The 14292-nt window shown below is 49.1% G+C and overlaps 2 pseudogenes across 2 annotated transcripts; both read left to right on the top strand.

Annotated features, from left to right (window-relative positions):
* The first annotated feature begins 7536 nt into the window (after nucleotides 1–7536).
* Nucleotides 7537–7793, top strand: LOC308430521 (cytochrome c oxidase subunit NDUFA4-like; annotated as a pseudogene). The gene has a single exon. The product of its transcript is annotated as a cytochrome c oxidase subunit NDUFA4-like (transcript).
* A 1984-nt stretch (nucleotides 7794–9777) lies between these two features.
* Nucleotides 9778–14094, top strand: LOC308417179 (protein transport protein Sec61 subunit gamma-like; annotated as a pseudogene). Its single transcript has 3 exons — nucleotides 9778–9793; nucleotides 10474–10537; nucleotides 13808–14094. The product of its transcript is annotated as a protein transport protein Sec61 subunit gamma-like (transcript).
* Nucleotides 14095–14292: the final 198 nt, after the last annotated feature.

Raw genomic sequence — 14292 nt, 5'->3', positions numbered from 1 at the left:
GGTTTGGATATGCTTGGCCCAGGGGGTGGCACTATTGGGAGGTGTGGCCTCGTTGGAGTAGCTGTGCCATGCCTGCCTGGAGGCTGCCATCCTCCCAAGGCTTGATGATTACGGACTGAACCTCCATGATGGTGTCTGTAAGCCAGCCCCAATTAGATGTCGTCCTTTATGAGAGTTGCCTTGATCGTGGTGTCTCTTCACAGCGACGGAAATGCTAACTAAGACACACGGGTAGGGGAGCAGATGTATGTAGTAAAAATATCTTTCATTTTGCCCGACGTAATTGTCATCCATCCACTAAACCTAGTCCTAGCCCTGGAAGCTTCTAGCCTCCGTACAATCTTATTCGGGCCTAGTGTTCTGGGCCTCTGAGACTTACTGCTGAATCAGCCGACCCACTGTAGCTCTTTCTGATCTCCGGCTGGCTGGTCAACTCAGCTGTTCTGGCTCAAAACTCCTCTCCACGCTGACTGATTCAAACTGGCTTCTTTCAGCTTCTGGCTGAATTGCTCTGCCTGGCCTCCCTCGTACTAACTTTGGCAATCTGTTCTCATCTTCTTGCTCCTCTTCATTCTCTCTGCAACCTGTCTCGGTACAACTGTCCCAATTAAACCGCCCTCTCTCCTCTCCTTTTTCCTCTCGGCATCGCTCACTCTTAAGTAGCCTCTCTTTTCTCCCTGTCCTCATGAGAGATGGGCATATCCTATTTGGTCAAGTCTTTCTCTGACACGTCACTTTGTGTGCCGAATAAGCCCTTTCCTCCTCGAGTTGCTTTAGTGTTTCGTCACAGTAGTAGAAACCCTGACTGAGACACATACCTGGTCCCGGCCACCAAACCAGAGCAGACCAGACCAAACCCGGTGGTGACCGAACAAGGCTCCGCTGGGAAAGAAAGGAGCATGCATGCAATGCAGACTGCTCTCCTTATGGGAAGGCCTGAGGAGTTGGGTCCCCACCCGGCAAGGACCTCCGGCGATATTCGTGCAGAAATCTCCTGACCTCTCTGAGGGAATGCTTGGTTCACTTTTGCCTTGCGTTTGCAGTTTTGGTTTTGCTGTTGGCCCGAGCAGTCACTCATTCTTACTTGTCTCTGAGGATTGTGGGAATGCGACAGACAGATAACTCAGTACTTTTGGTGCTTGTAAATGGAGGAGGAGGAGGAGGGAGGGGAGGAGGAGGAGGGGGGAGGAGGAGGAGGGGGAAGGAGGAGAACGAGGACGAGGAGAAGGAGAGGAGGAGGAGAAGGGGAGAGGATGTGGAGGGGGGAGAGGAGGAGGGGGGGAAGGGGGGAGGAGGAGGAGGAGGAGAAGGGGGGAGGATTGGGGGGGAGAGGAGGAGGGGGGAAGGGGGGAGGAGGAGGAGGAGGGAGGAGAAAGAGAACAAGGAGGAGGAGGAGGAGGAGGAGAGGAGGAGGAGGGGGCTGGGGGAGGAGGAGGAGGAGGTTGAGTCAACATGCGAGGGCCTGGTCCGGGTACATCAGCTAAGGGACAGGGACTGCTGCGTGTACTGGCATGCTCCTCATTCATGCCTTGCTCAGCCTACAGATGTTCTCTCCCGATGGAAACTTGGGTCTGTCAACCATTCACCCACCGACCTGCTCCAAACAACAGTTAGTTAGAAAGGTCTGGCTGGGTCGTTGGCTCCAAGCCTCAATAGGAGCATCCAGAGGTGAGCCAAGCAAGGATGAGTAACTGACTCCAGGTACGGGTATGGCGAGAAACCCGGGTATTAACCGCTCGCTCCTTGATACAGTTTCCGGTTCTGATGCTGGTTGCCAATGGGAAGCACGGGAGGGATGATATCAGGAGCGTTGTATTCCTAGGAGCATCGGTGGAGGAATGTGACAGGAGGAGCGTGCTGAGAAAGAGCTGCACGGCTGCTTGGTATATTGTAAGGCCGGGGCTACCATCATGGAACCTAATTTTGTAACAGCAAAACCAGGGGAGAGCGCGAACGCAGTCCCCCACTACCACAAATTATGCAGTCGAGTTTCCCGCATTTGGGGAAATCGCAGGGGTCAGCACATCCGGAGTGCAATGGATAAGCCTCGCCCTGGGAAAACCACCTTCGTGATCATGGTATCTCCCCTGCCAGGTAAGTATGAGTTGCTCGCCTCCACAACACCATCTCCCTCACCACGCCCTCCTCTATAACGCACGGTCGCCACCTCCGCGCGACCGCATCTCCTTCACGCCCGCCACACCTCGGTCTGCATGCTGCTTCCTCACAGAAATCACGCGCGCTCGTGAGGGCCATACCACGCGCGACCTGTTTCTTCGGGTTCTTCGGGACCGGCAGCCATTGCGCACGCCTCATTTGCGTACGCCCCGCCCTCGCTCAGCTGACTCTGTCCGGCTCTCGCTCTCTTTATTTATTTATTTTTTCTTCTTCCGACGCGCAAGAGACGGAGACAGGGATGGGGTGACCTCGAGCGCACTGTTCAGCCGGGAGCCCAGGAAGACCCTAAAACTTCTGATCCCGCGTGTATGCCATCGTCCGTACTGAGGATCACACACATCCGGAGATCTGTGCATACCACGATTTCCTACTGCCCCCAGGACCACCAGACCAGGGGTAGCACCGTCCCCCACTGGGCTGGGCCTTCCCATAATACCACTGATTAGGAAAATGCGCTTGGCGCTTTCCTGCATGATCTTTTGGAGACAGTTTCTCAACTGAGAGCTTCCCTTTTCTCACAGGACAGTAATTTGTGTCTAGCCCAAGCCAGCACGTCCCCAGTTCCAGGGAATCCAGTATCCTCCTCTGACGTGCACAGGTCCTTTCACACAGGTTGGTATGGAGTTCGTAGGAATACACATTGCGTTTAAAAAAAAGGAAAATTAAGTGGAGGAGGACGGCTGGGAAGAGGAAGAGGATCTGCGAGACTGTGAAGGAGACAGGAGGCGTGGCCAGAGTCACGGGCCGGTTGAAATACATCGCGTACGTACGAGAACGAAAACCTCCTGATGAATCGCACTATTGCGTATAACGGCCCCATGCTGATGATTTCAAGGAGGCAAAGGAACTTATCGTCGCCTTCTCGACTTTGGGGATCCACGTTTGACTTTTCTGTTTTTTTTTTTTTTTTTTTTTTTTTTTTTTTTTTATCATGACAACAAGACAATGTTCATGACACGTTTGTAGAAAAAATAATACATATAATACAACAATATACATACTTTGTTGAGCATATCGTGAATCGGCAGAGACAAGAGTGCGGCCTGCTCCTGGAATTTCAACGAAAAGGCTAGGACTCTGTGCTAGACGATGTTGCTGGTTGGCTCCATCCCAGACAGGACTCAGGGGGCGGAGGCAGTGGGATCTCTGGGAGTTCCAGGCCAGGCTGGTTCTCAGAGCAGGTTCCGGGACAGCCAGAGAGAGCTACCTACACAGTGAGTCCCTGTCTCAAAACGCTGAAGAACAAGAACTAAAGGCTTGGGTAGGGGCTTATATATGGCTCGGAGAGAGAGGACGTGCCTAGCGTGTGAGGTCGATCCACAGCACCAACGAATTAAAGAAATAAAAATGCTCGATCGAAAAACCCCGGGATCAGACTTTTGACCAGTAGCAGATTTGACAGTCCCCAGGTACCGTGACCCCTGTAGTGCCTCTAAACCGAGGCACTGGACGCCCAGACTTGGTGACAGTTACCTTGGGACACTTGCTTTACTTGCTACCAAGATGAATAACAAAGACACGGAACCGGTGCTTCAAACTTGAAACCAGCATGTCAGAAGAACTGGGGTGTGGTTCTCTACAAAAGGCTTGAGACTTCAATATTCCCCGAATATATATACTCCCAGCACCTAGAACTGTTTCGATTCTGCAGAAAGGATGCCAGGAGCTCGAACCAGGCATCGCTGAGCTAGAAGCAGCCCCGGTGCCCCGCCTTAAAGATAACAAAGGTGCCGCCTCAAAGGTCTGGGGTTTGAGGGTGTGGACAGGTTCAGCTGTGCTCAACCAGTCCCCAGGGTTGGCCGGGCTCTCTCTGCTCACTACATCTTTGGAGAAGCAACTGCCACCTGACCAACCCCGAAAAGAGGGGTATATTTATTCCCTTATCTTGGGATCATTTCAATCAGCCTGTGGGAGGGGGGGTGGTCTTGTCTCTCAGCAACCCCAGGCTGGCACATGCACTTCATGGAAAGTGTTCTTTCTATCGGTAGGAAGCACCCCTCTTCGTGGTTTAGATATCTACGTGTTTGTGTATGCATACCACGTGTGTGCAGAGGCCAGAGGAAGAGTGGGCACAGGAACTGCAAGGCTGGGTGGCAGTCATCTGACGCGGAGACCTCAGGAATAAATAGCAGAGGTGCTTGACCAGAAAGGCATCGGTAGGCGGGGCCTAACCGAGGAGTTGTGACCTGGGCCTACGAAGAATACTGTGAAGAACAGAACGTCAAATCCGAGCAGAGAAGTTAATACCTAGGCCTCCTAAAGCTAGCATGGTTGTGCTTTTTCTGAAAAGTAACATAGCATCATTGCAAGGGTAGAGGAAGCACAACTTGGCTCAGAGCCAAACATTTTGTCTTTAGAAACCAGAATCATCAGGGGAGAGCGCGAACGCAGTCCCCCACTACCACAAATTATGCAGTCGAGTTTCCCGCATTTGGGGAAATCGCAGGGGTCAGCACATCCGGAGTGCAATGGATAAGCCTCGCCCTGGGAAAACCACCTTCGTGATCATGGTATCTCCCCTGCCAGGTAAGTATGAGTTGCTCGCCTCCACAACACCATCTCCCTCACCACGCCCTCCTCTATAACGCACGGTCGCCACCTCCGCGCGACCGTATCGCCTTCATGCCCTCCACACCTCGGTCGGCATGCTCTTTCCTCACCGAAGTCACGCGCGCTCGTGAGGACCATACCACGCGCGATCTGTTCCTTCGGCTTCTTCCGGACCGGCAGCCATTGCGCACGCCTCATTTGCGTACGCCCCGCCTGAGGCGTGGTTTTCTTTTCTTCCATCCCCTCCCTCCCTCCCTCCCTCCCTCCCTCCCTCCCTCCCTCCCCCCTTTTCTTTTCTTCCCCTGGCTTGCAGGAGACTTGGAGGGGCACACAGTGGCTTCGAGCACATTACGTACGTATGGGATGAAATAAATAAGGTTTCTTTATGGCCCTGGATGACCCTCCGGGGTCTGTGCATGCCAAGGCAAGCAAGTCTCTCTACCCTGTTGAGCTACATTCTCAGCCCTAGGAAACTCGCTACAAGTTCTCAAACAGAAAACATTGCTACACTGACTCCGGAGGCTCACGCCTGTACCCTAAACATTGCGAGCCAGACGCAAGAGAATGGTCTGGACCTATTCATCCTGTTGCCTAACTTACTTTTATGGTGGCAGGGTGGGTGGGGTGGGGTGGGGGCGGATTCCTCTTAGGTCATTCATTAGGCATGGCTCTAACTAACTGTAAGCGGCTTCTTTACCTGCACAGCCATCTTGTGCTCTCCCTCGCCAGCCCCTTTAACTGACCCCGAACCATTGGTATACACTGAAGAAGTGATTTATCTTTTCCTTTTCTATTCCTTTTCCTTTCTCTCCCTCCCTCCCTCCCTCCCTCCCTCCCCTTCCCCTTTCCTTCCCTGCCTCCATTTTAGTCTCCCTCTCTCCCTTCCTTTTAATATTCACTCCCAGACTACTGTCTTAGTTAAGGTTTTTCTATTTCTTCCACAAAAACACCATGGCCAAAAAGCAAGTCGGGGAAGAAAGGGCTTGTTTCGCTTACACTTTCAGATCATTGTACATCATTGGAGGGAGGGAGTCAGGATGGGAACTCAAACAGAGCTTGATTTAGGAGCTGATGCAGAGGCCATGCAGGAGTGCGGCTTACTGACATGCTTCACGTGGCTTGATTTCTTTCTTTCTCTTCTTCTTCTTCTTCTTCTTCTTCTTCTTCTTCTTCTTCTTCTTCTTCTTCTTCTTCTTCTTCAAGATTTATTTTTTTATTATACATAAGTACACTGTAGCTGTCTTCAGAGGTACCAGAAGAGAACATTAGACCTCATGACTGATGGCTGTGAGCCACCCTGTGGTTGCTGGGAATTGAACTCAGGTCCTCTGGGAGAGCAGTCAGTGCTGTTAACCGCTGAGCCATCCCTCCCGCCCCATGGCTTGATTTCTTATGGAACCCAGGACCACCAGCCCAGGAATGGCTCACGGATCACTGATTGAGATCTCATAGAGGCATTTCCTCAGCTGAGGTCCCTTCTTCCTCTCTGATGTCAAGCTGACCCACAAACCCAGTGAGTACGGCTAGTTTGGCTCTCTGTCATTATGTGGGACCTGCACTGTGATCGGTGTTTTCCAGTCCACAGATCCTGCTTCTGGTCTCCAGGATCCACATATCATCCCTCTCCCCAAACTTCGGACACGCGTGCGCGCGCACGCACACACACGCACACACACACACACACACACACACACACACACACACGACACACAGCTCTGACCAGTTAAGACACCAGTCAGTCCCCAGGGAGAGCGTCTGCCAGGAATTGAAAATCAAACCCCCTGTTCCAAGTTTTCTGCCTCCCCAACTGCTCTACTTGAAAATCAGGCGGAGAGGTCTTGGCAGTAGGCCTCCAGAACACAGTTCTCTCCCGTGGGTCTTCTCTGGGTAGGACGGGGGGGGAGGGGGAGTCCTTCCTGTCTGGGGTGCTCAGTTTTAGTTATCCAAGTCAAGGTTAAATCCCAACAGACACCTCTTCCGCACCCCGAGTTACAAAGGAAAAAGATGGATGTGGGTGGGCACGCCCCTCTGTACAACATAAAGTACAGGGGCTCTCACCTCACCTCCCTTCACAAGTTTCTGTTTTGCTTTTGTTGTTTTTTAATTACGAGTCGTTGTGGGACAAGACTTTTCCTGGGGAGACGCAACAGACAGGTCTGCGAAGAACCCCAGGTAGGGGGGCCCCACAGCAGACAAAAGTATGGATACCACCAAAGTCCAGCTCCAGTTCGGTGGACAAGGAGTTTCATCGGAGTTGCCTACGGGAATACGGCGATCGGTGACTTCCAGAAACAGGGATGGCTCAAAGACAGCTGTGTAGAGAGACTCTTGGTTTCTCTGTGAAAGCATCTGAGAAAATGACCCGTCACTGAGAAAAGCTGTTGGCCCGTTGCTTAGGCGGGAAACAGGAGGTGGGACTGCTGCGTCAGGAAACGGCCCTGACCGCGGAAAGGACCACGGAGGAGCCGAATCCGATGCACTCGCATCAGGGGCTGGGTATTTAAGCTCGAGTTTGGGCCACGTCACCGTCTCTGACGGAGAGTAGGACGCGGCCGGAGCCCAGTTTCATTTCAGGCAAGCATTTCTAGAGGCAAGAAGGGGGTATCTCTCCTGGTACGCATCTGACTGGGGGCCATTACAGCCTTTGACATAATTGGCTGCTGCTGGGAGCCAAACCCTGAACTCAACTTCTGCTCTCTTCCTCAGGTAGGAGGTCCTGGGTGACTTTGGACGTCCGCTCAGCCGGGCTGCAGAAGTGTGTGTGTCCTAATCTCCTGCTCGCCGTGTAGGTAGGCCTGTGCTGCAAACATGCTCCGCCAGATCCTCGGGCAAGCCAAGAAGCACCCCCAGCTTGATTCCTCTCTTCGTGTTTATCGGAGCAGGGGGAATTGGAGCAGCACTGGGTTGTTGGCCTTGTTCAATCCAGGCTCAGCTGGGTCAGGAAGAATAACCCAGAGCCCTGGGACAAACTGGGTCCCAGTGAACAATGTAAGTTCTACTCAGTGAATGTGGACTGCAGCAAGCTGAAGAAAGAAGGCCCAGACTTCTAAACTGTGAAGTTCCCTGTAAAGCTGTTATAATGAAGGTCTTCAGAAGCCTTCTGCACATTTTTCCACTAAGGCAGGAAATACTCTGCATGAAATCATGTTGACTTTTTTTTTTTTTTTTTGGAGTTTATTACACTGATGAATAAATCTCTGAAACTTGAAAAAAAAAAAGTGAGGTGTCAGGCGCAGCCTTGTAACCTGGAGGTGCAGATTTGTTGGGGGCTAACCTGGAAACTAGTGCTAGACGCAGGTCTTATTGGGGGCCTAACCTGGAAACTGGTGCTACGTACCCGCCCGTTAGTTAAATGCATTCAACCTTAGGTCAGGTTCTCTAACATGGAAAGTGAACCCATAAGCTTTGGCCTCAGGAGTTCCGGCAGGAGAGAGGATCCTGGGATACAGCTGATCGAGAGTGGCATAGGCTCTTGGGCAGGTGGCCTCTCTCTGTGGTCCCTCCCCACCCCCTAAATAGACGAATCCCTTACCGGACAGCAGCAGTAGCTTTTGAAGGTCCAGCTGCTGGAGATCGCCTCAACCCGTGTTCTGTGCTGTCTACTTGACCCAACCCTTCAGCCTCCCTGACAAAATAAGTCAGCCGGTGAAGGGACTCTAGGCAGCCGGAGCCCGGCAAGCAAGAAGGCCTTGTCTTTTCCCCAGTCCCTCTGCCTTGCTAAAATACCCTTAGGTTACATTCCTGACGCTAGCCACCAAGGTTATTTGGTCACTTCCTCCTCCTGGGGCTGACCACCACGGGGTCCAGCTATCAAAGTGTTCCAAGTCCAGCAGTGTACTGGCTGGTTTTGTGTCAACTTGACACAAGCTGGAGTTATTACAGAGAAAGGAGCCTCAGTTGGGGAAATGCCTTCATGACATCCAGATGTAAGGCATTTTCTCATTGTGGGTGGAGCCATCCCTGGGCTGGTAGACCTGGGTTCTATAATAAAGCAAGCTGAGCAAGCCAGGGGAAGCAAGCCAGTAAGTGACATCCCTCCATGGCCTCTGCCTCTGCTTCTGCTCCAGCTTCCTGACCTGCTTGAGCTCCAGTTCTGACTTCCTCTTTTGATGAACAGCGATATGGAAGTGTAAGCTGAATAAACCTCTTCCTCCCCAACTTGTTTCTTGGTCACGATGTTTGTGCAGGAATAGAAACCCTGACTAAGACAAGCAGTTAAAAGCCCCCCCCCCCATTTGACTACCCCAATCAGCTCCTCCAATCAATCTGAAACACCTCATTTGAACACGGGCTTTCCCGTTTTACCTTATAAACTGCCATTTGCCAGTGGGTCGAGGCTGTTTCCTCTCTATCCAGAGGAGTCAGTCCTCTTGGGTGCCCCCCACCCTTTGTCTGTTCCCTTCTCCCACTCTGTGCTCCCTCCCCGCTCAGTATCCCTTCCCCTCTTGTCCTCTATCTCCTGTCTGCTTCTTATTCCCTGCCCTTTGTCCCTCTGGGACACGTGTCTTCTTTGTGCTGAGAATTTGGCTGTTGGGGTGTCTGGAGCCTAATACTGGTCCCTTCAGCGAGTCGTGGGGTGAGGGTGTCCCTCTTTACACTCACTGCCAAACTCTTCTGAACTCCTGCCCAACCCCACTCCTCTCCCAGGGCACTGAGGGCTCGGTTTCATGTCCTGGGCCTCCCCAACCAGGTAGGAAAATTCTGCCTCTGGGCTTGGAACACTGCATGCTTGGCAACTGCTATTGTCACCTCTCCCTAGACTCCCAGGACTGTAGGTAGGTAGACAAGTCTGCCTCAATGGGAGTGAGTCCAGTGTGTGGTATGGTTACAGGGGTCCAGCATGTCAGTCAAGAGAGCAAGCACAGTAACCAGCACAGGGAGGAGGAGAGGAAAGTTTGTGCTGAGAGGCTGGGTCTGGGTCTTGGCCTGCTGGGTGGAACGGGACCGGCAATCTTCAGGATCCTTTGGAGAAATGTAAACAAGGTAGGAGCCAATTCGAAGGGTGACCGGCCTAAGTCCTCATGATTTCCTGGGGTGGGTTAAAGGAGGATGGCAACCCACAGAGGTCAGTGCTTAGAACAATGTGTCCATCCTGATACTGTTGGGGTTGCTGCCTAAAGCGGCTAGTGATGGAGAAATTACTCAGCAGACTTTTCTCATAGGGAACTAAGCTTAATTTACTGGGGTTTACACCCCTGTGGCCTGCGATAAATTCTGAACTTTTTTAACTCGGGCCAGCGAGAAAGAAAATGAAAGGAAAAAGTTCACACACACACACACACATACAGAGAGAGACAATGAGTGGATGAAAGAAAATGCAGATTCTAGTAACTTTATACATACTAATACATACAGACACATACATATTCACACATAGAATGAATAAAGCAAAGCTCCAGCAAGCATTTCACACACATACATATACACACATACACATCTACACTCATTCCTGGTGGGTGAATGAAACAAATTTCCAACAAATAGACACCCAGAATTTCACACTTACACATACAAACATATACACACAATTAGTGGATTAAGCAAGCTCCAACACACACATGCACAAATACATGCATACATATGTACATATAGATTTGATGGATGGAACAAAGTTCTAGTGCATTTTTATACAAACTTTACACATACATACACAACTTTATTCTTTCTCCCATGTCTTAGATATCTCAGCAAAATCTTTCAAGCAGTAAAAAGTTACAATGTGATTACATTTTAGTTTTCTTCTAGTGAATGACTATGAAAAAACTGTGTTCCTCAACACCTTTGCAAGAAATAACATTACACAGTACAGGTAAAGAAAACAAAATATTCCCTAGAATCCATGAACATTCATAACTAAGCAACTTGTTATAGATTAACAAAGTGTAAGCAAGCAAGATCATTTTCTCAGCCAGTTTATCTTACTGGCAGACAGCAAGTTACAGTTACAAACAAAAGATTAATTATTTTATCTTTCTTTATATGTAATCTTATAAAAATCTTAAAAGAATAATCTTTAAGATTTATTTATTTATTTCATATATGTGGGTACACTTGTCGCTGTCCTCAGACACACCAGAAGAGGGCATCGGATCCCATTACTGATGGTTGTGAGCCTCCATTGGTTGCTGGGAATTGAACTCAGGACCTCTGGAAGAGCAGTCAGTGCTCTTAACCGCTGAGCCATCTCTCCAGCCCCCTCTGAGTTCTTTCAATCATTCATTAATCTTCTCCAGCAGCAGTGCCTGAAAGAGATAAAGCATGATTATTGTGAGTACCAGAAATACTGCCCAGTGACGCTCTGGAAGCCCCTCCTTGGAGTTTGCATAAGATCCTTAGGTTAGGAGGGAAGTGAGGGCAGCAAACAGAGAGCTCCATCACAGCCCGGCATCCTCAGAACATGGTAGCCAACAGAGTTGGAGTCCCCACTGTAGCTGTGCTAGCCAGTGGGCAGCTCTCCATAAGTTCTGAAGCCATTTGTCCTTTCTCCTGCATGGCTCTCAGCAGTTTCCAAATAGGAGAGGACTAAGAAAAAAGAAAAGTCCATCATCCAATACAACTTTAGACTGGGAGCAACTGGGATCACATTTGCTCCCATCAGAAAGACCAGACCCAGCTGACACAACCGCCAGCTCAGTGACCTGTTTACACCCCACTTTTCATCCTCACAGGGGATCCTCACAGGCAAGAGCTGTTCCTTTCATAAAAGCAGAAAGCTTTTCCTCTACGACACTCACTAGGTTGCCATGGTTACTCAGTGGCTCGGTTGACAGTTGTCTCACTGTTCACCGGCTGAGCCAGGGATGGATCCAGGGAAATATCATGCGTTTGCATTTTGGAAATAAGTGTTGTCTGCCTCTGTCCAGCTGCATCTAGATAATCCGGTCACTCTATGTGTGGTAAAGCATTGGGTGAACTTTGACTAGTTATTTCAAAAGAAATAAAAAAAGAGGGGTTGGAGCTCAGTGGTTAAGAGCACCGACTGCTCTTCCAGAGGTCCTGAGTTCAATTCCCAGCAACCACATGGTGGCTCACAACCATCTGTAATGCCCTCTTCTGGTGCGTCTGAAGATAGTGTGTCAATGTACTAACATATATAAAATAAATAAATATCTAAAAAAAAAATAAGAAAAGGAAAGAAAGGGAGGAGAAGGGGAAGGGAGGAAAGAAAGGAAAGGAAGAAAGACCTGTTCTGTGCAAAGCATAATATTGGGTTCCAGGCTTGGTTATCAGGCTTGTGAAGCAAATGCTTTTTTTACCTTTTGAATCTTCCCTGCCCCCTACTTCCTATACCTCAGGTTTAAAGTGTCACGGTTTAGCTATGTTGTGGTGACTCATACCTCTACTGGCAGAAGTCATTAAGCCGGATGGAAAGTTTATCCTTGGAGTAGGATAATGCCAATCTGTCTGCCTCTGCCTTTCAGGTGCAGAGATTAAAGGTGTGCACCTCCACCTCTGGCCTGAGAAAGTTTTAATTTGTGGGGTGTGTGGTAGACAAGACATAATATCTCTCTCTCTCTCTCTCTCTCTCTCTCTGGGAATTCTATCCCCGGCTCTCTTGGAACTCAGTTGATGAACCAGGGTGACCTCAAACTCAGAGACTGGTCTGCCTTTGCCTCCCAAGTGCTGGGATTAAAGGCATGTGCCATCATCACGAAGCAAGCTTTAATTTTTTAATTTTGTTTTGGATTCTGGAGAAATAGCTTGCTCACTGCTTACAAGTATTTGGTTCTCTTATAGATGGCCCAACTTTAGAGTTCCAAGCACATATGTCAGGCATTACACAACTGCCTATAACCACAGCTCCAGAGGATCTACCACCCTCCCTTGGCCTCTACACACACACACACACACACACACACACACACACACACACTGAGTTCCAGGAGAATTAAAAAAGCAAAAAGCATGTAGATATGACGTGTGGTATGCATGCATGTTTACATGTAGGAGCATGCAAGTGCATGTGTTTGCAGTGTGAACAAAAGTTACAGGTTGAGATAGGGTATCTTCCTTGATTTCTCTCTACTGTATTTACTAAGGTTCTTGCTGAACCTGGGAGCTGATTTAACTAGTCTATAGTCAGCTTGTCTTGGGAAATACTCTTTCTCTGCTTCTGGAACTGGAGTTACAGGCTGCCTTACTCATTGCTGGGAAGGAAAATCTGGTCCTCTGTAAGTGTTCTTAACCATTGAGCTATCCCTTCAGCCTCCTTGTGCTGGTAACCAAGCTTCAGTGAGGTGATATGTGTGACAGCTGTGTTCTGTCTAGAAGACAGCACTTCACAGCTCTCCTCTCACTGACAGTTCTAGAAGACTGGCCTCTTCCAAGTTCCCAGAATCTTGGGTGGGAGCAGAACCTGTAATTGAGCGCTGTTACTCAATCTTTGCATTTTGACCAGTTGTGGATCTCTGCAGTAACTACTACATTAATGTGCTGCAGAAAAACGCTTCTCTGACCAGACAGTTGAAAGCAACACACATCCTTGGGTGTAAATATATTTAGAAGGCAACTTGACAACATGATAATGTAACAAAACAATACTATTAGAGGGGAGACCCCTCACCTCCCATATTACATTAAATTTAATTCCTTACAGACAAGTCTAATGAAATTAATTGAGTCACAACACATGATGCCTATTTTAGGGTTTCTATTGCTTTGATAAAAGTCCAGGACCAAAGGCAACTAACTAACTAACTTGGAGAGGAAGGGTTCTACATTTCTGACGGAACCAAGGTAGAAACCCGCTGAAGCAGAAACCAAAGAAATGGCTGTGGAGGCAGGTTGCTTTCTTTACTGGTCCCTTATACCTTAGCACTCAGGACTGCCAGTCCACGATAAGTTTTCCCGCACCTGGTACTGATTAAGATGTCCAACTTCTTTATTTTTTTAAAAAAGGTTTATTTATTGCTGTCTTCAGACACACCAGAAGAAAGCGTCAGATCCTGTTAAGGATGGTTGTAAGCCACCATGTGGTCCTGAGACTTCTGGAGGAGCTGATCCACTTCTCCAGCCCAACTTCCTAACACGGATCTTTACAAACTAAACCTTTTATGCAGTTTGTGTTAATTTCACAAAGGTTTCCTAGTACTAAGCCTCTTGAATGGCCGGGGCTCAAGTCTCTCCTAAGCTACCAGTCTCTCTCTGCCCTCTCAAACCGCCATCCCACAAACATAGATCAGGTAATGCAGTTTGTTGAGCCAACTCGGCAGTTTGTAAAGGACTCAATTCGGCTGGTTAAACGATGTACCAAACCCGACAGAAAAGAATTCCATGGGTACAGCGATAGGATTTGCTATCATGGGATTCATTGGCTTCTTTGTGAAACTGATCCACATCCCCATTAATATTTTTGTAAATGGCTGAATCCTTTCTCATTCTAGGACTCATGAGTGAATGAGGGAGTAACAAACTTATGAAGTAAAAAAGGGTTACCAGGTGGTCTTTAAACACTGACATAATGCCACACTTAATAACAGTTTCAGGGTTAAAATCTTTCCAACCTTCATTTCCGCAAGGCGGTAAGCAGATTAGCACTTTCAGACATAAACTTTCTACAGTTGA

Source organism: Micromys minutus (assembly GCF_963924665.1).
Source record: "Micromys minutus genome assembly, chromosome: 1".
NCBI classification, from domain to species: Eukaryota; Metazoa; Chordata; class Mammalia; order Rodentia; family Muridae; genus Micromys; species Micromys minutus.
Note: the sequence above shows the minus strand (reverse complement) of the source record. Positions and strands in the feature narration are given on the sequence as shown.